This window comes from Syngnathus acus, chromosome 8, assembly GCF_901709675.1.
Source record: "Syngnathus acus chromosome 8, fSynAcu1.2, whole genome shotgun sequence".
NCBI classification, from domain to species: domain Eukaryota; kingdom Metazoa; phylum Chordata; class Actinopteri; order Syngnathiformes; family Syngnathidae; genus Syngnathus; species Syngnathus acus.
In genome coordinates this window covers 1,152,386-1,164,797 of record NC_051093.1, presented here as the reverse complement: position 1 = coordinate 1,164,797, position 12,412 = coordinate 1,152,386, and positions in this window count along the sequence as shown.

Below are 12,412 nucleotides of genomic sequence, written 5' to 3'. Positions count from 1 at the left end.
ACTGGACGTGCGCAGGAGGGGACGGGGCTGGCAGTACCTGGTCGACTGGGAGGGTTATGGGCCGGAGGAGCGGCAATGGGTGCCGCGCAGTTTTATCTTGGATCCCGGTCTGCTGGACGACTTCTACGCTGCTCACCCAGATGCTCCTGGTCCGTCTGGGATCCGGCCCTAGAGGGGGGGGTTATGTCATGCTGTCAGGTTTTGTAGGTTGTTTTGTCTTGTCCGTCATGTTCTAACTTCCTGTTTTATTTTGTACATCACATTCCAGATCACTGGTGCTTCCGCTGCACGGTCGCCCACTTGACCTCCCCGTTGGTTAACCACTTACACCTGTGTCGTCCGCCCCGATTGTCTGCACCTGTGTCCTTCCCCTTCTGTGTGTGTATTTAGCCTGCGTCTTCCCCTTGTCCTCTGCCAGTGCGTCTTGCAAGCCATGACCACCAGCGACTCCATAGCCACGGATTTAGCCCTTGATTGCCTTGCTCACAGAGACCTTTTTGTCCACGCTTTGTGGATTGTGCGTGAGACCTTGCCTTGGTTTTTTCCTCAGTTTGAGGCACCTTTGTTTTTGCCCTTTTTCCCTCAGTTTGAGGCGCCTTTGTTTTTGCCTTTTTTCCCTCAGTGTGAGGCACCTTTGTTTTTGGAGCGGTCATCCGCCGAAGAAATAAAACACCTTGAACTGTCGAAACTCTGTGTTCGAGTCCTCTCCCTGCCTGAGCCTGACAATAGCAGCACAAACGAAAATTTTTGCTGCACAAACCAGCACAAACGAAGCACAAACGAAACAGACTATTTTACTTAACTTTTGCGTGGGGTGGGGGGCCAGCTTCACGCAGGTTCGCCCCTCCCCTCCTGTGTCACCTCACTCAATGTAACCGCGGTCACCTGCCTCGTGTTTCGTGTTTTGTATTTAAGTCCTGTCTGCCCCTCACTCCCCGTCGGATCATTGTTTTGTTGTTGTCGTTATGTCTTAATGTCTTCACGTCCTTTGTTTCGCGTCCCTGTCGGTTTGTTGTTTTGTTAAGTCATGTCAGTTAGCAGAGTCTGTCTTTTGAGTTCCTCCAATAAACCCTGGTCCAAGCTGCATTTGGTCGCCCTGCTCCATCCGATCCGTGACACAATGAGATATTGCAACATTTTTGTTATAATCCCAATTTCAAAATAAATTGAAAAATTCTGTTGTGTGTATGTGATAATATCCACACACGTTCATTTGTATTTAAGTCATTAATTGCCCCACGAGGGAATCCATAACTCCATTGTGGCCCGCAACAAAAAAATTGTCTGACACCTTTGCCCTACAGTCTTCATTATTACGCGTGCATTACAAAACGCATTGAAAGGATTCCAACTGTCAAATGAGTCCAATTCCAGACTCATCGGTCATGCAGTAGGTGTGCCTATTTAGCTCCTTGGAGCCTCGGTTTTCGAACGTCCCAGTTCTCGAACAAATCGGTATTCGAACAAAAAATTCGAGATTTTTTCGCTTCGAATGTCAGACGAAATTTCGGTTGTCGAACCTCGCGAGATGAGCCGAGAGGACCCGCTTGCCAACTGACTCCGTTCGTTATTACATTCTCGTTACTCTGAGGATTGCATCAACTCTAATCATGCCTCCAAAGGAAGCAAGTGGGCGCAGTAAAGCTGATCATGGCGAAAAGAGGAAAGTATTGCGCAAAACGGTTGAATTAAAAAAAGAATTAATCGCAAAATATGAGTCCGGTGTGCGTGTGTCAGAGTTGGCGCGGGAGTTTTGCATGGCAAAATCGACAATAAGCTCGATCCTGAAAAACAAAGACGCTCTTAAAGGAAGTGATGTTGCGAGAGGGGCGACTGTGCTTACCTTTTTGAGATTAAGAAAACGTTTTTGCTGTTTTCTTTCACATGATCTTTAAAATGTTGTCTTTCATTGGTAAAAAAAGAAAATGCTTTGATGTGCTTTTCCCCCCCTCACAATTTATGTTTTACTATTAGAATGAAACACACAAGCGAGTTGCGACAGATACGGCAATACATTCCCCAGCCTAGCCTACTCTATTAATTCAGTTTATTATTTATATTATTTATTTATACATTGCCTACTCACTTATTTATGCAGTTTATGGTGTAAAATAATGACAAAAAAAATTAAAAAGCGTTTTTTGGCTTGGAACGGATTAAATGATTTCCATTACTTGTAATGGGAAAACATGAATGGTTCCGCGCACCCCCCCAACCCCACTGACTGACAACACAATCGCTCCAAAGCAAAACACATCTAGAAGTAACCAAAGTCGGAGTCATTGTACGGCGAAATCTGAAGCGGACACGCCTTAACATCCTGCAGGATTTGGGCAAACTGCTGATTGTGTTGTTCTTTCTCTCGCTTACTCATTTTACTTGTGCTAAATTTGCATTGAAAAGATGACCCCGAGCAAAACAGCTGAGCGAAGCATGTCCAACGCGTTCTCCGTGAAAGTCCAAATCGGACCGCTGCTCCGTGCCCTTACTGGGAAACGTTGCAACTCCCAATGGTGTCGGACTCTTGCTTGAAGGCACACAAGTTGCGGGTTGAGCCGAGTTTGGCTTTCAGAACATTTAGCACACAAGGAGGCAATGGCAAGACGTTGCGTGTCTTCTCTATTTGCAGATTGCGCATCTGCATCAGTCAGACGGCTCTTAAAGGAATTGAGTGGACTCTTTGGAATTGGGCTGGAATTATCTGAGCAGAACAGCTGGGAATGACGGAATGAGGCGGCCTCCCTTCACCTGCCAGGGCCCCGCCAAAGCCTCCTGCGGTCATTCTCGGGTCATACCGATACGCTGCAGCCATTCGCCATCCAGACGACGTAATAATTTTTGCATCATCTGATGGGACTTCCACATGACCAACATAGTCAATTGCGCACAGAATCGCCGGGTGCGGGATCCGGATAATCAGACGTCCGTCGCGCCACGAGCGACGTGCAAGAGGCAACAGGTGTTGTGACTACCGGCAGGTACGACAAAAGTCGTTGTAGAACAAGTAGGAAAAAAAAGCTCAGCTTGGACTGGAAGCTAGCGTCACGCTAACAATGCCATGACCAAACGACAAGCGCCGACCATTTTGCAAGATCTGAACGGAGATTCCCAAGACCTTTGCCCGGTGTACCTTCATTGATGAAGACAATTGCAGATGTCGTCTTCGCTTTACATCTACTACCTAGGCTCGTGCTGTCTCGCCACGCTAGTTTTGGAGTGTTTTGCCATTTTACGGCTATTGGATAACATCCCACAAACCTTCTCTTTGGGGGGGGCAGCGGTAGAATTCGTGCTTAAGGGGTCGGACTGCGGCATTGTGAAGCTCATGAACACATGGCGAACAATTAGAGCAACGGCAACGAGAGCTCTCAAGCAGCCCGGGTGCTGAATCGGACGGACAAGTCCAATTGAGGATGAGGAGCAGTTTTCATTTTTCTCAGCTGAGCAAAGACGGGCCCCTCCCAACGGCTGTTAGCCGCCAGCTTCCCGTTTGAGGCCGTGTCATCCCGACAGGGCCGTGAGCTCACAATGCGGTGGCTGCCAAGGAAGGAATCAAAGCGGCGCTCCTCTCTTCTCTCTCCCCTCTCCCATCCTAGCTCTCTTCAACTCCCAGGGAAGGAAAAACAGCTCTTCTTAGCTTGTTCTCAGTCTTTCTTTGCATTCCAGCAGCCTCTCCCACTCATGCGCTTCTCTTCTTTTGACAGCAAACAGCCGTACACCCATCATTGACATTTATGTGTCTTTTGCACAGAAATTGTTCATCAGAGATGTTTGGACACACTCGAAACTTAAGCAGAACCAATTAAAAGCAGAACTGATTCTCCTCCGATAATTAAGTCAAAGTAAAAAAAAGTACAGAACGTAGCATGGACTTGGTGTCGACAAATGTACTCAGCATTCCTGGTTAAAAAGAAACAAGAATTAAATTTCTCCAGACGAAAACACCAATTTTGGTCCAAATCCAGAATTTCCTTGAAAGGATTTTGCAGCCAAATGTCCTCTTTTGCATGCCAGTGATGGAGTCGTCAAACTGTTGCTGAGACGGCACACGATTCAGTTCAGCATGCCGCCTCCACGTGCGCGCGCACGCACACAATAGCAGCCCAGTGTGGGGCCGTGTCCAGCGGCATTGCTGAATTCCGCGGCGGGGGCACAACAAGTGGACGAGTGTGTTTCCAAGAGCTAGCACATTGATGGAGCGCTTTTACCGCCTCCTCATCCGGCTTATCGGGACGCACACCCCATTCCGGTGTCCTTGCCGAAATGCAAGTCCCTGACCTGGAAAACAAGAAGCTCCCTCGCTCGTGCGACACATTTTGGGTAATAGTCGCCGGAAGGTCAAAGTGATCTGCGGCGGGCATCAAGTGTCGGTAATCTCTCGTATAAATTTGACAAAGTGTTTGGCGCACTGCATGTGTGATAACCGAGACTTTTATGTGCAAAAATGCTAGTTTGAAGTCAAATACGGTGTGTTGATGGCAAATTTCCCTAGGCAAGTGTGTGCAATCTGTCAACCCCACCCCTCCCCCGACCACCTCACGGAGGCGTTGTCCATTCCGACAAGCCGCTCAGTCAAGTCAAGTTTTAAGGCGACTTTTACTCGATCGCTCTTGTGTTTGGACAGTAAACCTACAAAAATAACACGGCAAAATGGTAAAATGTTGCAGATTGCCTTTCAAGGTTTTAGCATAAACAAAGCAGCTGTTGGCGTTCATTGCTCGAAATGTGTCCAAAAGGGCCGTAAAAGAGCAGATGGCGCATATCATCGCCTACAATGCTAACGGGGGAAAAAAAAAGAAAGTCGTGTCGGCGCCCGCGGGTTGACATGTCCAATGTAAACGCGCGTGTGAAGAAGCAACAGCCGGATGCGCGCATGCACGCGGAGCCTTTGGGACGGCTCACCGCGCCCATCCCCGCCGGTCAGCCGGCCTATGCATGACGTTGGGGTGCTTTGCGATGCTTGATGCATTCCAGATGAGACCTGAACGCACGCCCGCCCGCCCCCACCCTGCTACCCCTGTTCCTATTCCCGCCTCCGCCTAACATGTGTCCCGCTTGAGCGCCTCTGAGGAAAAGGGTGTGGCGCTCTCTGACGCGTCATGTTACAAAAACGCGGAGAATTATGGCAATGGAATGCGGCCCTTCTCTGACTTGATGTCGATCCCATCAAACTGCCGTACACTTACACTACAACCATCGATGTCCCCAGATTGCATTATTAATCATATAAGGCGTGCACTGTTCTGTCATACTTGTGGAATTGGGCAACTCAAAGATTCTTTTGCTTTCATTGCAACTTGACGACATTCTAGAGCGCGACTGTTCGCTTCGATGACAATCCAAAATGCCGCAGGCCCGTTTGGATCTTGTCATCTCTCGGCATTCGAACAGGCTACGTGTGATGCGCCCCCGCTGGTGGAAACAGTAGAGTCTTTGTAACGTATGCGATATAATGTCAGTAAAACAGCCCATGCAGCGCCAAAGAATTCATTGTTACCATGGCAACGGGCCCCCAGATCTGGAGAGCACCTTTTTCAGGGTACAAAGGGCGCTCAGAAAGCCCTTTCGAGCTTACGATCAGACTTGAGGCTAGGCGTTTGCTCCTTCTGCCGCATCCCTGACGTTTGTAAAACAGTCCACGAGGACGAGGGATGAACGCGCACATGCAGCAAGATGCACTTTGGCACAGTCTTGAGGCTCTCACGCTGCCTTCTAAATCATGCAGCGTGCATGCATGCGAGGGCTGTGGCCGCATGGCGAAAGAAAACAAGGAGATGGCCCAAGACGCCAAGACTTGAAAACAACGGCCGGCCCGAGTGGAGCTGAGCGGGCGTCGCCCCTCTTTTTTTTGAATGGCTCCGAGCGGATCAGTCATGGTTCCCCTTGGGCCCAGCTGGACGGGTTGGGAGGGGGTCTGGGGGGCGTGGGCGTTCCGGAAGATCCTTCTAGTTGACGCAAGCCGGTCGGAGCAGGCCCAGTATCGATGGCTGCCATGTGTGTTTGCGCTCGTCGTTGTCCGCTCCTTCTTTAGTTGCGTGTCGCTCTCGTTAGGGTTTTAAGGCTTTGCAGGTTGGAGACATCCGATGGAAAAACACATCGGCCGGCCCAGACGGGACTTCTTCGGGTAATCAATAGTCCGTCATAAAAAGCCACCCTTTTTTAGGGACTGCGACGAAAGTTTATTCCAGTCGATTCAAAAATATATATTCCTTTACATCCCTTCGTTAAATGGTAGCACGGGAATTACAATCAACAGTTCAAATGCACAAATTCAGTGATTGGTCGGGTTCGCCCCGTAACGTCATGGGAAAAGGGGCAAAGACGTTGACGATGGCTTTTCAAAGTAAGAGCGCAGGTTGGCGAGCGGACGCAAAAATTGTCCGTCTACATCTAAATCCGCCCCTGTGCTGCAGATAGCCGACGTCGCTTCACAGATTTCTTTGCTTTGACTTGCCAGCAAAAATTAAAACTTTGCAAATATGCTCCATGAAAATGCCCAGTTAGAAAAAAACTTTGCCGATGCCCGCATCCAAATCGGGAGGGCCCGATTTGCCGTACCCAAAAAAGTTTGGTTCCGTGGTCCCATGATGTGATTGTGCGAACTGACAAGATTCACATTATGGGTTCCTGATTTGTGGCACACAACGACAAGTCCTGAACACACTGCATGTGTATGCACATTTTTCTCCCTCAAGAGTTATGAAATCCAGAAAGACACACGCATGCACTCGCGCACACACGCAAATACATTTTTTTGCTGTTTGTGGACCATTAAAATAAAGGCCTTGCAAAAATGCCGCTGAAAACTGAAAAAGAAATTAAATGCTGGAGTTGTCTGGGGAATGGTCTGGATTTTGTGTGCGCCTGAGGGAGGGACGAGTCACGAAAAAAGAGACAGAGCAAAGCCAGGCAAAAAAGGCGGTATGTGAACAATCCTGGATTGGGTTTCTCCACCGCCCCCTCCCCGAACTTTTTCACTTCCCGTCTCCTTTTCTCTCTGTCATGTTGTACCCACCCCCACTCTTCCCACCTTCCTCAACACAGCAGGCAGGCAGGCAGGCAGGCAGGCAGGCAGGCAGGCAGGCAGGCAGGCAGGCAGGCAGGCAGGCAGGCAGGCAGGCAGGCAGGCAGGCAGGCAGGCAGGCAGGCAGGCAGGCAGGCAGGCAGGCAGGCAGGCAGGCAGGCAGGCAGGCAGGCAGGCAGGCAGGCAGGCAGCGGGCAAGCAGCGGGCAAGCAGGTTGTTTAATTCTTTCCAGATTGCGCCATGCTGCCGCCGTCGGCCCTTGTTCCAAGGGCTGCCGAAGGAATTTAGCAGAGAAAGAAAGAAAGAAAGAAAGAAAGAAAGAAAGAAAGAAAGAAAGAAAGAAAGAAAGAAAGAAAGAAAGAAAGAAAGAAAGAAAGAAAGAAGGGCTTGGCAGTGTCCCACCCGACCGGCTGCTGACCTGATACAGCAGACCCACAGGAAAGTAGCGCCTCCTGTTTGCGGTGCGGGGGAACTACAGCCCAAACTGAACATTTTTTGGTTACTTGAAACAGCTGCATGCTGGGCGTTCTCGGGTTACAATGACTCTTTTTTTTTTTTTTAAAGGAAGCACTTGTAAGTGTGAAGAACAAATTGTTGCCTCATACTTGAACTCAACGGCGTCATTTGTGTGTAGGGACATTTTACCCTGTCAGCCATAGACGTCTATTAGACGTCTGGTCTATGTATAGACCTAATTTAGACGTCTACAATTGGTCTCGGTATAGACCTCAAATAGACGTCTAAATTAAAAACATCAAATATGATCATATTTCGAAATTTTAAAGTCTCAACCAGCTGTAAGTTGTATAAATAATGTACAGAAGTTGTTTGGATTTGTGTTTAACAAGCATATTGATCCGTACCTGTGAATTGGCTATTTCTGTAACCTGATATAGACGTCTATTTTAGGTTATTTTATAGACCTAAAATAGACGTCTAAATTAGGTCTATATATAGACCTAAAATAGACGTCTAAATTAGGTCTATACAGTGGAGCCCCGGTTTTCGAACACAATCCGTTCCAGAAGGCTGTTCGAGAAGTGAATCGTTGGAATTCCTAATACTATTTTCCCATTACAAATAATAGGAAAAAAATTAATCCGTTCCAAGCCAAAAAAAACAAACAACGCCTTTTTTTAAGCATTAATTTCATTTGCGGATTTTTGTCCAATCGCGCAACTGCAGCGCACCGCCGAACGCGCAACCGTAGCGTCGCCGACCGCGCAACTGCACCGCGCTGGTCGCATTATTGTGACAGAGCCGTCGCTGAAATTTAGAAAATATTTTCAAAGTCCCTTTCCAAAATTCAAGTGGATATCAGTGCGCAGGGAGCTTGATTTTGTCCGATCGCGCAACTGCAGCGCACCGCCGAACGCGCAACCGTTGCGCGCCGCCAACCGCGCAACTGCACCGCGCTGGTCGCAGTATTGTGACAGAGCGGTCACTAAAATTTAGAAAATATTTTTAAAGTCCTAATGTACTTTCCAAAATTTAAATGGACCTCAGTGCGCAGGGAGCTTAATTTGGTCCGATCACGCAACCGCAGCGCGCTGGGCGCTCAGTGTCGCATTGCTTTAGGAGCGTCTTTGTGTTTTAGGATGTCTTTACTGCTCCCACTTGCTTCCTTTGGAGGCATGAATAGAGTTGATGCAATCCTCAGAGTAACGAGAACGTAATAACGAACGGAGTCAGTTGGCATGCGGGTCCTCTCGGCTCATCTCGCGAGGTTCGACAACCGAATTTCGTCCGACATCCGAAGCAAAAAAATCTTGATTCTTTTGTTCGAATACCGATTTGTTCGAGAACCGGGACGTTCGAAAACCGAGGCTCCACTGTATATAGACCTAAAATAGACGACAAATTCAAATCCATTAAATATGAAATATTAAACCCCAAACCAGCTGTAGGTTGTATAAATAATGAACAGAGGTTGCATTGCTTTGTTTTAAACGACCATTGATCCGGGTGAAGTGTGGCTATTTCTGTAACCTGATCAACGTCTACATTAGGTCTATATGTAGACCTAATTTAGACGTCTACTTAAGGTCTACACATAGACTTAATTTAGACATCTATTTTATGTCTATAGATTGACCTCAAATAGACGTCTATTTTGGGTCTATAGATTGACCTAAAATAGACAAAATTAAATCCATCAAATATGAAATATTAAACCTAAAACCATTCTGTAAGTTGTATACATAACAGTAGGGGTGTAAATCGCGGGTTTTGTCACGATACGATATCATATCGATACAAAGAATCTCGATACGATATTTGCCGATATCTTAAAGCCTGCTGTGATTCATTCACGATACATCACGATATAGTGCTCCACGATCGATATTTTTATTTTTTTAAATAAAAAATATAGAATAATATCCTGATTTATAACAATTCATACGCAAAATCAACAAGGTACTGCAAACTCTTTATTTAGGAAATTAAAAGAGTATTGTAGTATACAAAGTGCTTATTTTAACACTGAACATTATCAAATTCCTATATTTTTTCTCATATAAGTAAAGAAAAATGAATATTCTTTCTTTTTTTGTAATACCATTAACTTTAAAGTGCATTACTGAACCATCAAGGGTTGGAATTGGGGGGTTAGATCACCAAATGATTCCCGAGCGCGGCACCGCTGCTGCTCACTGCTCCCCTCTCCCCCAGGGGATGGATCAAAATCACATGGGGATGGGTTAAATGCAGAGGACAAATTTCACCACACCCAGATGTGTGTGTGACGATCATTGGGACAAAAAAAAAAAAAAAAAAAAAAAAAAATTATTTACAATAATTTTAATTGTCCGTTGAGCCATCTTTTCTTTGGAATCCAAAGTGCTTCCAAACGAATGACTTGAAGCCCAAAGGGGAGCGAATTTCCTCGTCTTCTTGGACACTAGCCATAGCACCAGCCCAGGAGCCGCGTAGTTGTCGGCTCCCCTTTCACGTGCCTGCTCTGCTCACAACACAACACGGCGCGTACTGCTCCCGGAAAGAGGAAGCAAGCAACAATGAACTGGATTTCAAAATAAAGTCGCGTCTAATGTCCGAGGTCAAACACGGCGATATAAATCGATGTTTACGTTTAGCATCGATGCCAATAAATCGTAGAGCATTATATCGATTAATCGATGTGTATCGATGAATCGTTACACCCCTACATAACAGGGCTGTGGACTCGGGGACTCGGACTCGGTCATTTTTGCCGGACTCGGACTCGGTGCTGATTTTGACCGAGTCCACCGAGTCCGACAATAAAAAAAATACGTTCGATTCTATTTTCATCATGCTGCTGAGAATGCGCGTAGGAATACTGTCCACAGCCCTGCTTACGATCAATGCGGCCGAGGTTGATGGCTCCACATCGACGGAGGAGGATGAGTTTGAAAAAGAACTTGACAGCATTGAGCGCCGCCGGCGTTTGTCGGCCGCCACCTCGCCAACCGACATAGATGAAGAAATTGGGGCAATGTTGGCACTTGGTCGAATGAAAGAGAGCCCATTTGTTACAGCTGATCGTTATCCGTCCGGCCTCAAGGCAGCGACTCGGACACTAACAGCAATGCCAATCAGCCAAGTCAGCGTAGAGCGCCTGTTTTCCGGGCTCAAGTTTATCATGTCTGATCAGCGCGGCGCGATGAAGGCTGACTTGGTTGAGGCGATTTTGTTCCTAAGAACAAGTCGTTGAATTGAAACTTGAAAGTATCTGTTTATTGTATTCGTTTATATGTTTAATAAAGACAAAGCCATCACAAACTGTTGTAATTATTTAGATTTTGATCTAAATTAGCCTTGAATAAAGACTAAGCAGTCACATGAATTAACAGAAAAAATGGACAGCCGGACTCGGACTCGGTGGTCAAGAGGCCGGACTCGGACTCGGTGCAAAAATCCGACCGAGTCCACAGCCCTGATTGTTTTAAACAACCACCGATCCGTGTGAAGTGTGGTTATTTCTATAACCAATATTAAATCCATCCATCCATCCATCTATCCATCCATCCAGCCATCAATCCTTCCATCCATCCATCCAGCCATCAATCCATCAAACCATCCATCCTCCATCGTTCCATCCATTTTCTATACCACTTGTCCCCACCATCAAATATGAAATATTAAACCCTAAACCAGCTATAAGTTGTACAAATAATGTACAGATGTTGCATTGCTTTGTTTTAAACAACCAATGAGCCGTGTGAAGTGTGGTTATATCTGTAACCTCATATAGAAGACAATATTAGGTTATTCCATAGACCTTATATAGATGCCAAAATTAAATCCATCAAATATGAAATATTGAACCCTAAACCAGCTGTAATTTGTACGAGCAATGTTGTATTGCTTCGTTTGAAACGCTAGGGGCAGACACGTGCATAAATTGTGCGCCACCGTGAAAAAAACAAGAAGAAGAAGACGAAGTAGTGGGTACTTTTTAGTGACGTGCATTCCAGTTTTTTTAGGTGAACTGAATCTTTAGAATCAGTTCACGCATAAGATTTGTTCAAACGAATCGTTCAATGAATCTCCCCCCCCACACACACACTGATCTAGCTTATTTTTTTATTTTTTACAACATCCAGTGGAAACAACCCATACACATCAAACAGTACAACTACACAACCCCGCCTAAATTATTATGTATAATAATAATTGGCTCAGGTAATTAACACATTTCTTTCTATAATACAACACCTACACACTGATCCGTTGGCAACAATCTCTCACCCGGTCGTGAACGGGGAGTTGAAAAAAAACGTTATGCCGACATTTGTTAATTTTGGGGACACCAACTCATATAACAACGTAAAACACATATACATATTGTCATATAAAGCAATTAACCAAATGTCTGATTTTTAAGTTTTGATTGGCGAATATAAAAACAAGGAATAAAACACCAGACAAGTTATAACATAGATGTTTATTAAAATAATAATAATAATAATAAAAAACATCTCAAACCAGCAATCTAATGTGAAACTGCAGTCGATATATTGGATAACAATATTTAGGCATATATATATGCATACACGTTATTTAAAACCTACTATAAGTAAATCGTAAATCTACATTCTGGCTTACATATTTCACGCCAGGAAACGCAACAAATTCACTGACTGATCCGTTGATGCACAGGAAGGCAGTTCACTCATTGACTCGTTCGCGAACGGGAAAGCCAGGATTCGTTCCCTCACTGATCCGTTCTCGCGGTGACCTGGAATCAGTGAGTGATTCACTCAGTGAGTGATTCGTTCACTCAGTGAGTGATTCGTTCACTCAGTGAGTGATTCGTTCACTCACAGATTCGTTCGTTTGGTGAACGGGAAATGCAATTCACGACTCGTTCGTGAACGGGAAGTTACGGTGTTGTGCTAGATTTGG